Here is a 14,021-nt window from a genome sequence, read left to right as displayed (position 1 = left end):
ATCGACCAACCAATCAATTAATTACTCAATCCCATGTGCTCGGAGACTATAATGTAATCTCATGACCAGGCCCGTAGCCAGAGTTTGATGTTTGGGGGGGGGGGGGGGGGTGGGGGGCACATCCATGTACTTGATCGACGTCCTAGGGAGGGGTCTAAAAAAAAATTCGATCTGATCTTGGAAATGTTTGGGGGCACGTGGCCCCCTCCCCCGTGGCTACGTGCCTCTGCATGACCAGAACTCAACTTTTTCTTTAAAAAAGAAAAATTGCCCAATCGCTCTTTCTATTGCTCTATCTGTCTCTCTGATGTCTCTGTCTCTGTCTCTCTCTCTCTCTCTCTCTCTATAGGGTATGATATGGACTTTGCACGTCGACATAGTGGACTGCTACGTGTGACGTAGTGCCTTAAAAGTACGTCACACGTAGCAGTCCACTATGTCGACGTGCAAATCTAAAACTCCCTATTAAGAAGATTGAGCTGAACGATTCGAAATTCCGCCATCTCTTAATAATCAGCCGAACCTCAATATTTATTACTTATTTTGAAAAAGATGTTTCATTGAATTTAAGAATGGGTAATATCTCTCTTGAGGTACCTGCCAGACTGAGTAAATTATATTCGTGGTACAATAGAACAAAAGAAGGCCACATATAATACAATCTGCAAAATATATGTGAATAGGACAAATTTGCTTAACAATATCTTCATGCGCTTATACACAAACACATTTATTTTGCACTTTTTCGAGGCCCTTGAGGCTTGAGGGCTCGATGTTCATCCAGAAGACTAATCCTTTATTAAATAAGATGATATCTTAATTTCACGCCTGTAAACATGGTAAATGTAGTCAATACGAGAGACCCAGATGAATTTGAACCCGCATACCAATATCATAAATACTGACAATAGGAATACAGACATACAATAATCATTCCATGCTATTTTTGAATATACCAGCAAGCCTGAATAATTATAGAAGTCGTGTGAACTTACGAGCGATATTGGGTCAAAAGAGGCCCACTTTGAACGGCCTGAAGAAAATATCAATAATAATAAGTTATTCCTATACCGTAAATGGCATAATGCCTCTAAGCGATTTAGAAGAAATATAGGTGATAAGTCAAGGAAACAGAATTAGCATTTAATACATAACATCAAATCAAAGTTCGAAAGTTCGAAAAATTGTTGTTAAAGTGAGATTGTTCTCCAATGAGATAGACAGAGAGGGAATAGTAATCGCAGTGTTTAGTCTATAAGCCTTTCATCAATTTGTATAAAATCTTTCATTTTATTCGGTTTGCTACGATTTGCAAAGTTGTTTTTCCCAAACGAATAAAAAAAAAGAAGACACATGTTTTATTTCATTTATGAAAATTATGAAAATTACCCTAAGTTTTCACGGTTTGCAAAGTGAATTATACTTTGTTAATTCTGCATTGAATAAGAACAAAATCGACCAACCAATCAATTAATTACCCAATCCCATGTGCTCGGAGACTATAATGTAATCGCATGACCAGGCCCGTAGCCAGAGTTTGATGTTTGGGGGGGGGGGTGGGGGGCACATCCATGTACTTAATCGAAGTCCTAGGGAGGGGTCTAAAAAAAAATCGATCTGATCTTGGAAATGTTTAGGGGCACGTGGCCCCCTCCCCCGTGGCTACGTGCCTGCGCATGACCAGAACTCAACTTTTTCTTTAAAAAAGAAAAATTGCCCAATCGCTCTTCCTATTGCTCTATCTGTCTGTCTGATGTCTTTGTCTGTCTGTCTGTCTCTCTCTCTCTCTCTATAGGGTATGATAGGGACTTTGCACGTCGACATAGTGGACTGCTACGTGTGACGTAGTGCCTTAAAAGTACGTCACACGTAGCAGTCCACTATGTCGACGTGCAAATCTAAAACTCCATATTAAGAAGATTGAGCTGAACGATTCGAAATTCCGCCATCTCTTAATATTCAGCCGAACCTCAATATTTATTACTTACTTTGAAAAAGATGTTTGATTGAATTTAAGAATGGGTAATATCTCTTTTGAGGTACCTGCCAGAGTGAGTAAATTATATTCGTGGTACAATAGAACAAAAGAAGGCCACATATAATGCAATCTGCAAAATATATGTGAATAGGACAAAATTGCTTAAAAATATCTTCATGCGCTTATACACAAACACATTTAGTTTGCACTTTTTCGAGGCCCTTGAGGCTTGAGGGCTCGATGTTTATCCAAAAGACTAATCCGTTATATAAAAAAATAAATAATGACAATAGGAATACAGACATACAATAATCATTCCATGCTATTTGATCTGCCATTGAATATACCACCAAGCCTGAATAATTATAGAAGTCGTGTGAACTTACGAGCGATACTGGGTCAAAAGAGGCCCACTTTGAACGGCCTGAAGAAAATATGAATAATAACAAGTTATTCCTATACCGTAAATGGCATAATGCCTCTAAGCGATTTAGAAGAAATATAGGTGATAAGTCAAGGAAACAGAATTAGCATTTAATACATAACATCAAATCAAAGTTCGAAAGTTTGAAAAATTGTTGTTAAAGTGAGATTGTTCTCCAATGAGATAGACAGAGAGGGAATAGTAATCGCAGTGTTTAGTCTATAAGCCTTTCATCAATTTGTATAAAATCTTTCATTTTATTCGGTTTGCTACGATTTGCAAAGTTGTTTTTCCCAAACGAATACAAAAAAAGAAGACACATGTTTTATTTCATTTATGAAAATTATGAAAATTACCCTAAGTTTTCACGGTTTGCAAAGTGAATTATACTTTGTTAATTCTGCATTGAATAAGAACAAAATCGACCAACCAATCAATTAATTACTCAATCCCATGTGCTCGGAGACTATAATGTAATCGCATGACCAGGCCCGTAGCCAGAGTTTGATGTTTTTTTTTGGGGGGGGGGGGTGGGGGGCACATCCATGTACTTGATCGACGTCCTAGGGAGGGGTCTAAAAAAAATTCGATCTGATCTTGGAAATGTTTGGGGGCACGTGGCCCCCTCCCCCGTGGCTACGTGCCTCTGCATGACCAGAACTCAACTTTTTCTTTAAAAAAGAAAAATTGCCCAATCGCTCTTTCTATTGCTCTATCTGTCTCTCTGATGTCTCTGTCTCTGTCTCTCTCTCTCTCTCTCTCTCTCTCTATAGGGTATGATATGGACTTTGCACGTCGTCATAGTGGACTGCTACGTGTGACGTAGTGCCTTAAAAGTACGTCACACGTAGCAGTCCACTATGTCGACGTGCAAATCTAAAACTCCCTATTAAGAAGATTGAGCTGAACGATTCGAAATTCCGCCATCTCTTAATAATCAGCCGAACCTCAATATTTATTACTTATTTTGAAAAAGATGTTTCATTGAATTTAAGAATGGGTAATATCTCTCTTGAGGTACCTGCCAGACTGAGTAAATTATATTCGTGGTACAATAGAACAAAAGAAGGCCACATATAATACAATCTGCAAAATATATGTGAATAGGACAAATTTGCTTAACAATATCTTCATGCGCTTATACACAAACACATTTAGTTTGCACTTTTTCGAGGCCCTTGAGGCTTGAGGGCTCGATGTTCATCCAGAAGACTAATCCTTTATTAAATAAGATGATATCTTAATTTCACGCCTGTAAACATGGTAAATGTAGTCAATACGAGAGACCCAGATGAATTTGAACCCGCATACCAATATCATAAATACTGACAATAGGAATACAGACATACAATAATCATTCCATGCTATTTTTGAATATACCAGCAAGCCTGAATAATTATAGAAGTCGTGTGAACTTACGAGCGATATTGGGTCAAAAGAGGCCCACTTTGAACGGCCTGAAGAAAATATCAATAATAATAAGTTATTCCTATACCGTAAATGGCATAATGCCTCTAAGCGATTTAGAAGAAATATAGGTGATAAGTCAAGGAAACAGAATTAGCATTTAATACATAACATCAAATCAAAGTTCGAAAGTTCGAAAAATTGTTGTTAAAGTGAGATTGTTCTCCAATGAGATAGACAGAGAGGGAATAGTAATCGCAGTGTTTAGTCTATAAGCCTTTCATCAATTTGTATAAAATCTTTCATTTTATTCGGTTTGCTACGATTTGCAAAGTTGTTTTTCCCAAACGAATAAAAAAAAAGAAGACACATGTTTTATTTCATTTATCAAAATTATGAAAATTACCCTAAGTTTTCACGGTTTGCAAAGTGAATTATACTTTGTTAATTCTGCATTGACTAAGAACAAAATCGACCAACCAATCAATTAATTACTCAATCCCATGTGCTCGGAGACTATAATGTAATCGCATGACCAGGCCCGTAGCCAGAGTTTGATGTTGGGGGGGGGGGGGGGGGGGTGGGGGGCACATCCATGTACTTGATCGACGTCCTAGGGAGGGGTCTAAAAAAAATTCGATCTGATCTTGGAAATGTTTAGGGGCACGTGGCCCCCTCCCCCGTGGCTACGTGCCTGCGCATGACCAGAACTCAACTTTTTCTTCAAAAAAGAAAAATTGCCCAATCGCTCTTCCTATTGCTCTATCTGTCTGTCTGATGTCTTTGTCTGTCTGTCTGTCTCTCTCTCTCTCTCTATAGGGTATGATAGGGACTTTGCACGTCGACATAGTGGACTGCTACGTGTGACGTAGTGCCTTAAAAGTACGTCACACGTAGCAGTCCACTATGTCGACGTGCAAATCTAAAACTCCATATTAAGAAGATTGAGCTGAACGATTCGAAATTCCGCCATCTCTTAATATTCAGCCGAACCTCAATATTTATTACTTACTTTGAAAAAGATGTTTGATTGAATTTAAGAATGGGTAATATCTCTTTTGAGGTACCTGCCAGAGTGAATAAATTATATTCGTGGTACAATAGAACAAAAGAAGGCCACATATAATGCAATCTGCAAAATATATGTGAATAGGACAAAATTGCTTAAAAATATCTTCATGCGCTTATACACAAACACATTTAGTTTGCACTTTTTCGAGGCCCTTGAGGCTTGAGGGCTCGATGTTTATCCAAAAGACTAATCCGTTATATAAAAAAATAAATAATGACAATAGGAATACAGACATACAATAATCATTCCATGCTATTTGATCTGCCATTGAATATACCACCAAGCCTGAATAATTATAGAAGTCGTGTGAACTTACGAGCGATACTGGGTCAAAAGAGGCCCACTTTGAACGGCCTGAAGAAAATATGAATAATAACAAGTTATTCCTATACCGTAAATGGCATAATGCCTCTAAGCGATTTAGAAGAAATATAGGTGATAAGTCAAGGAAACAGATATAGCATTTAATACATAACATCAAATCAAAGTTCGAAAGTTCGAAAAATTGTTGTTAAAGTGAGATTGTTCTCCAATGAGATAGACAGAGAGGGAATAGTAATCGCAGTGTTTAGTCTATAAGCCTTTCATCAATTTGTATAAAATCTTTCATTTTATTCGGTTTGCTACGATTTGCAAAGTTGTTTTTCCCAAACGAATAAAAAAAAAGAAGACACATGTTTTATTTCATTTATCAAAATTATGAAAATTACCCTAAGTTTTCACGGTTTGCAAAGTGAATTATACTTTTTTAATTCTGCATTGAATAAGAACAAAATCGACCAACCAATCAATTAATTACCCAATCCCATGTGCTCGGAGACTATAATGTAATCGCATGACCAGGCCCGTAGCCAGAGTTTGATGTTTTTTTGTTGTTGTTTTGTTTTGTTTGTTTGTTTGTTTGTTGTTGTTGTTGTTGTTGTTTTTTTTTTTTTTTTTGGGGGGGGGTACCTCCATGTAATTGATCGACGTCCTAGGGAGGGGTCTAAAAAAGTTCAATCTGATCTTGGAAATGTTTGGGGGCACGTGGCCCCCTCCCCCGTGGCTACGTGCCTGCGCATGACCAGAACTCAACTTTTTCTTTAAAAAAGAAAAATTGCCCAATCGCTCTTCCTATTGCTCTATCTGTCCCCCTGATGTCTCTGTCTGTCTGTCTCTCTCTCTCTCTATAGGGTATGATAGGGACTTTGCACGTCGACATAGTGGACTGCTACGTCGTGACGTAGTGCCTTAAAAGTACGTCACACGTAGCAGTCCACTATGTCGACGTGCAAATCTAAAACTCCCTATTAAGAAGATTGAGCTGAACGATTCGAAATTCCGCCATCTCTTAATAATCAGCCGAACCTCAATATTTATTACTTACTTTGAAAAAGATGTTTGATTGAATTTAAGAATGGGTAATATCTCTTTTGAGGTACCTGCCAGACTGAGTAAATTATATTCGTGGTACAATAGAACAAAAGAAGGCCACATATAATGCAATCTGCAAAATATATGTGAATAGGACAAATTTGCTGAAATATCTTCATGCGCTTAATATACACAAACACATTTAGTTTGCACTTTTTCGAGGCCCTTGAGGCTTGAGGGCTCGATGTTCATACAAAAGACTAATCCGTTATATAAATACATAAATACTGACCATAGGAATACAGACATACAATAATCATTCCATGCTATTTGATCTGTCAATGAATATACCACCAAGCCTGAATAATTATAGAAGTCGTGTGAACTTACAAGCGATACCGGGTCAAAAGAGGCCCACTTTGAACGGCCTGAAGAAAATATCAATAATAAAAAGTTATTTCTATACCGTAAGTTGCACAATTCCTCTAAGCGGTTTAGAAGAAATATAGGTGATAAGTCAAGGCAACAGAATTAGCATTCAATACAAATTACAACTTTATCATAGTTCGAAAGTTCTAAAGTTCGTAAGTCGAAAAATTGTTGTGCCCGACTTGGTAGGCCTAATATTCTTGTCCGACTATGATCAAATTCACCCATGAAATAACCAATTTTTATATGCCCAAAATTATTATGATTCTACCTAAATGTAAAGGTTCTTTTTTTATCTATTAAACTTTTTTCTTCTGCAAAACTGCCATTGTTCCATACAGTGAACAATGACAGAGCCCTTAAAAACAGCCTTCCTTAGCATGTTTAGGAAGCAAATTCAGATTCAGTAAATAAAGGTCATGTAGACAATGACATAGGCCAAACAAGCAATAATCAAATCAAGCTCAGCTCATTTAGTATTCGTGTAAGAATTTCGGGAAATCCAAAGACATCTTATTCTACAGAGGACATTACAAGGAAAAAAGAGATTAACAAGGTACTTTTCACCCTTGTCAGAACTCAATCCTCTCTTAAAACAAGTACGTAGGCCTACCTGAACACCCTCAATCGAGTCTTCTGTTTAATACAGTTTTAAAAGAGGATTTCAACTCATGAGGATAATGATTGTAAGAAGAAGAAGAAGGAGATGTCTCGTCGGTGTAATTAGGGTATTAATGGCCATAATAATATACCTAGATCATCCAGAAAACTGTAGCCAGAAAGATTGAGCCAAGCGCGGATCCAGGATTTCTTAAGGGGGGGGGGGGGCAATTTGAAATTATGCGGGCCAAATATTGGTATGTAATGTTGACACCGGCAGTGGCGAATTGAGCAAAAACGTTTGGGGACGGAGCAGGGGGGGGGGGGGGGGGGTAGACGAAAAAAATCCGCACCACCCCACACTTACATGCAGGCCTCGCTGAACATTTCTCTAAGTAGGTGGGGGGGGGGGGGTAGTTATTTACGATCAGGTAGAGCGTTGCGTAAATTGGCGTGGGGTCTAGGGCGTCAAGGGGTGGAGCACAGAAGCTCAGGGGGTACAGGCATTTATTTACGGTCAGATGAGCATATTTTGATACCTAATTTGTGAGACTGCCAGGACACAAATTGGTGCAGGATCCAGGGGGCGGAGCCCCCAGAAAACTCAGGGGTTTTATACATTAAATTACCGTCAGATGAGCATATTTGTATGCCTTATTTGTGACACTGACAGGTCACGAATTAGCGTGGGGTCCAGAGGGCGGAGCACCCGGAAGCTCAGGGGTTTTAGGCATTTTATAACGGTTAGATAAGCAGGCAGGAGCCAGCCTTAGGGCCCCTGGTGGGGTCGAGGGGGCGGACTTCGGAAGCTCAGGGGTTTTAGGCATTTTATAACGGTTAGATAAGCATGCAGGAGCCAGCCTTAGGGCCCCTGGTGGGGTCGAAGGGGCGGACCCCGGAAGCTCAGGGGTTATAAGCATTTAATTACGGTCAGATGAACATATTTTGATACCTTACGTGTGACACTGGCAGGACACTAAATGGCGTGAGGTCCAGGAGTGGAGACCCAAGAAGCTCAGGGGTTTTAAGCATTAAATTACCGTCATATAAACATCCAGGTCCCCGCCTTAGGGCCCTAGGTGGAATCCAGGGGCAGAGCCCCCGGGAGTTTAGGGGTATTAGGCATTTAATCACGGTGAGATGAGCATATGTTTAAACCTTATTTGTGACAATGGCAGGTCACTACTTCGTGTGGGTCCAGGGGGTGGAGCCCCCAGGAGCTCAGGGGTTTTAGGCATTAAATTACCGTCATATAAACATCCAGGTCCCCGCCTTAGGGCCCTAAGTGGAATCCAGGGGCAGAGCCCCCGGGAGTTTAGGGGTTTTAGGCATTTAATCACGGTGAGATGAGCACATTTTGACACCTTATTATTTTGTGAGAAAGGCAGGTCACTATTCTTTCTTTCCTTCTTTATGACTTTGCTATTTTCCAGCAAACACATAAAAAGTATTATTTATTAAACATTGAGGAAAAATCTCGGAAAATTATGTCTAGTCTCGAGAAGCATAGGCATTTTATATAAATTAAAATATTATCTATCACAAAAGTCACTATTTATGCTTTACAATTACTTCAATTTGTCATACATATCTTATTGTAACATAGTTTGGGGTAATAGTAGTAAGATGAAAATTATGTTAATATATCGTCTCCAAAAGAAAGCACTTCGTCTTTGTACACATTCACATTATTTAGCCCATACTGATCCAATATTTTGTAAACTAAAAACATTAAAAATCGCTGACATTCACTGCAATCTTTATGTATAAATGTTGGATAAATACTATACCTTTGGCATTTCGAAATATTTTTGTTTACAATAGTGATATACATTCTTATCCCACACGACACTCATCCGATTTCCACTTAACAAACCCCAAAATTATTATGGCCTATAAATCGATAAGACATCATGGTCCAGACATTTGGAATGCTTTACCTGACAATATTAAACACTCTGCAACTCTTTATTCATTCAAAGCATCGATGAAAAAATATTTAATATCTACATATTCAAAAACATCATAAGGGTCTCAGAGGTTTTGATTGTTTATTTAAATTAATTTTAGATGACCAGTTCATTAACAATACGAATCGAACACTTACTTCATCTGCACACACCCACTTGCACACACTTGCACATTTTTCTTCTTTTTTCTTTTATTAATTTCTTTCCACTTTTTATTCAGATACTTTCTGAACAAAATCTTTATATGTGACTCTCTATTCCCCTACATTCTCCTAAAACAGCGCCATGTACCCCCCCCCCCTCCCCGGCTGCTATCGACTCAAGCTTCCTTGCTTATGATAGTTGGCCTCTGCATTTATCTTGATTATTTTACTTACCTCCATACTTTCAAGCTTTCAATTATGCATTTTTTTTTAATATATTTTATTTTGTGTGTATTAAGTTGTCACTCTTGATGTAAATCAATTATATTATATACTATTATTGTTATTTGAATGTTTTATATTTGATTTATCAATAAATGCAGAAACATCTGCTAAAAAAATTTAAAAAAATTTCAGCAACATTTGTAAATCACCGGTATCGAATTAGAAATAAACCACGTTTGAGTTATATTTGAGAGGCATCTAAGGGGGGGGGGGGGGGAGGCGAGGGCCTTTTGCCCCCCCCCCGAACTATAACATTTTGGCGGGAAAAACGCAGCTGATATCCCGGGGATATCCCCCTTCTTTTCTTTTCTTTTCTTCTTCCTCTTTTTTCCTTCCCTTTATCTCCTCTTTTACTCTTTTCCTTCCTTTTCCTTCCTTCTCTCTTATTTTTTTGATGGGTAACAGCCGGGAGGCAATAAGGCCCTTTCGGCCCCCGATCTCCTTCTTTTTCCCCTTTTCTTTTCTTTTTCCTCTTCTTTCTTTCCCTTTCAGTCCTCTTTACCTTCTTTTCCTTCTCTCTCTCTGTCTCTTTTTGTTTTGCGGGGGGGGGGGGGTGGGGGCAAGGCCCGCTCGGCCCGCTCGGCCCCCCGGGATCCGCGCCTGGACTACAAACCCTCAAGAAAGATTACCGAGTGTCTTTTTCAGGACTCCTCAATCCTCCCTCTCTCTCACATGGTGCACCCGCAAGCCTACTGTATAAAAACATATTTAGCCATCAAATTCACCCATGAAATAACCAATTTTTATTTGCCCAAAATTATTATGATTCTATCTAAATCTGTAGGTTCTTTGTTATCTATTAAACTTTTTTTCTTCTCTAAAACTGCCATTGTTCCCTACAGTGAACAATGACAGAGCCCTTAAAAAACAGCCTTCCTTAGCATTTTTAGGAAGCAACTTAAGATTCATTAATAAGCCTTTATATGCGCCTTATGCTAGGAGTCCACTGGGCCAGCGCCAGTTAGTGCCAGTTCGCGCCAAAGATTATTGATTGGCGCGTATAGGCTCGCTGTGGCGCCAAATTAATGTCCGTTGGCATGTGTCGCCAAGTGGAATAAACTGGGTGCCATATGGCGTGCGCCAAATGCCACCCGGGTTGCTCCAAAATGTTGCGCCAGTTTGCGCCAGTTCGCGCCATTACACGGCCATTTGATTCCAAAATTCACCCTGTTGGCGCCATGGTTAGTTTGTGTCAAAGGTCGCCAAATTGGTTTGAACTTGCCGCCGCTTGGCGCTACTTGCCGACTATATAAATACCGGCCATCGGCTAGCTGGTTCAGACCCTCCTCAGCTGCTGTATGAACAACATCTCTACTAAATATTTACAATTTTGATATGTCTGAGGTGGCCACTGCCAAGTGGCGCCATGTGGCGCGAAATCTCATTGGCGCAACTTGGCGCGCGCCATTACATTCCAGTGGATTCCAATAGGCGGATTGTTTGCGCCAAATTAGGGCGATATGTTCGCGCCATTTGGTGCCACTTGGCGGACACTTGGCGCTGATTGCTCGATGCAAGTGGCGCGACGAAAATTTCAAACATTTTGAAATTTTCTTGCCGCCACATTCAAATTTGGTGCCGTCACGGGCCACCACGAGCCAGTTGGGAGGCAGTTTGAGCCACTACACGCCACTAGGCACCTTATTGGCGACACTAGGCGCCACAGTAAATTGCATTGGCGCAAACTGGCACCAACTGGCGCTGGCCCAGTGGACTCCTAGCATTAGTTGGTACATAAAGGTCATGTAGACAATGACATAGGCCTAACAAACAATAATCAAATCAAGCTCAGCTCATTTATTATTCGTGTAAGAATTTCGGGAAATCCAAAGACATCTTATTCTACAGAGGACAATACAAGGAAAAAAGAAATCTAACAAGATTCTTCTCACCCTTGGAGGAATGTAAACATGTAACAATGTCTAAAAAATTGTATATTTTCGCTTTGAGATTTTTCTTTGTAGGTGCAACTTTTTTTCCAGGAAGTGCCCTTGTTTGTTGGGCCCCACTTAGAAAGACGCTCCGCCGCCCCTCTATCTTAACATCAACAACATTGATGAACAATTGTAACAACAACATCAACACCAACAACATCAAGAGTACCAACACTAATGATACAAATCAGAAGAAGAAGGAGGAGTAGGAAAAGAAGAAGAAGAAGAAGAGGAGGAAGGGAGAAAAGAAGGAGAAGAAGAAGAGGCAGCAGCAAAAAACAGCAGAAGGAAAAGGAGACTATTGGAATTGGGGCTGCGGCACTCGGTTTGGGGTCAATGTTTGTGCTACAAACATATATTGACCGAACCTATTCAAACTATAAACAACGCATACAAAGTCCGTAAAGGTTCTTAAATTTGACAAACCTGACATCAAAATTAACATAGCATTTGTAAGAACAAATAAGAAGTTGCTTTTTAGTTTGAATCAAACCGGTATGATAAACACCATTTCGTTTAACTTCGTATCTAATTTTTTTGTAAATATACATATCTTTTTAAAAATATTTAGAGAGTCAAAATAATTATTGATGAGTAAATAAGATTAGAAGTCTTACCTCCTTTGCTCACAGGAACACAGCTAGCCTGAGAAGTGATGAAAGAAATTTGATCCAGGTTCTTATATTAATGTGCTCTTTCAATCGTGACGTTTGAAGTGAAGGGCTGACGCGCTACCCTAGTTTTCACCGCCAAACAAACCGACCGATGATCAATTTTTTTCATTTTTCTTTCTTTCTTCTTCTTTTGTCTGGTGTCAGTCTAGTTGGTATAACTGGGGTAGGTATGAAATAGTGGTATTTCTACACAGTGACAAAAGGCTGGCCGCACCTTAGCTTATACACTGTCAAACTAAAGCGACCGACAATTAACTTTTTCTATGGTCTGTCTAAACTGACAGTCTAGTGTCGGTCGGATATTTGTTCGCACTGCTGCCATCCGACACAGCGCTTATTAGGCAATTTAAGGAATTAATATTTGTCAGGTAACCATTTACCGCAGCGCCGCAGCGGGACTCGTACCGCGAACCATGAAAGTACAGAGACGTTCCCACTAGACCACGACACCTTTACATGGCATGACTGCTATTGCAGGGCTCGAGCATTTTAAGGAATTAATATTTGTCAGGTATCCATGAACCTCACCTAGGTCAAGCGTGGCAAATGTAGAATAATGTTTTGTTAAAGGACGTTTAAATATTTGAATAATATATGCAGCCATATCATTATCACACGACGATAAAAAATACCTTCCAGATTCTACAAACTGAGCATATTTTCTAATTGAATTTATGTTAAACAGCCCTAACCCTGATTGTTCAAATAAAATGGGAGAGGGGGGGGGGGGGAGAAGAAAGAAATCGACTTTGATATAAAAAATAAATGAAAATAAATAAATGAATAAATAAAAAAAAGAAGAAGAAAGAAATGACTCCTTGTCTGAAAAAGCGTAAAACTAAAGAAGAATACTATTTATTTGGGGGATTACCGGAACTTCGTACACTGTCGCTCATATAGTTGGAATATATTTTTTTTACCCCAATATTTATTGAATTATTTTGACAATGATTTATTCCTAATAGATCTAGATAATAGTATACATTCTCAGATGTTATTTAATAACAATTGCCAGTGTTTGTTTTGCGTGACTGCTAAAGCATGTGTATGCTACTATGCTTATCAACTAGGGGACCTACGCCCTTAAGTCATGAATGACGATAATGAGGATTAATGCTCCACAAAAGGGCACTAATATGGCACTTCGACACGGTTTTGATCCTGGGGCCTCGCAGTTACGAGGCCATTGCTTTGCCACTGTACCATGACTGTACGCAGCGGGGGCTAGGGTAGGGGGGCAGTTCCCACAAATTAAAAAAACAAACAAAGAAAATGCAATAAATATTCAATAATTCATTGCATTTTAGGCCGACCGATATTTCGTTCAGTATATAGGGGGGGGGGGGGGGGGGGGGGGGGGGGAGGTCACTTTTTGAGGGGGGGGGGGGGGTTACCTCTAAAACACACACATAAACAAAAAATCCTTTTCCGTCTTTTCTCTCTCTTCCCCCTTTTTCCTTCCCCCTCCTTTTCCTCCTCAGATCCCTAATATTTTCTCTCCTCCCTCTTTTCTTCTTCTTTCTCTCTTTTCCTTTTCTTTCTTTTTCCCCTCCTTTTTCTTTCCTCCTCCTAGCTTTTTCTCCTTTTCTCCCTTTTCCCCTTTACTTTCCCCCTTCACCCCCCCTTTTTTTTACCGGGGGGGGGATCCAGCCGGCGGCAGGGGAGGGGGCCCAATTCGTGAGAAAATAACTGGGGGCGAAACAGCCGGCCGATAATTCGCATATTGGGGGAGGGGGTGGGGGGGGGGGGGGT

Source organism: Strongylocentrotus purpuratus, unplaced genomic scaffold (assembly GCF_000002235.5).
Source record: "Strongylocentrotus purpuratus isolate Spur 01 unplaced genomic scaffold, Spur_5.0 spur5_scaffold_16, whole genome shotgun sequence".
Taxonomy (NCBI): domain Eukaryota; kingdom Metazoa; phylum Echinodermata; class Echinoidea; order Camarodonta; family Strongylocentrotidae; genus Strongylocentrotus; species Strongylocentrotus purpuratus.
This window is presented reverse-complemented; position numbering follows the sequence as displayed.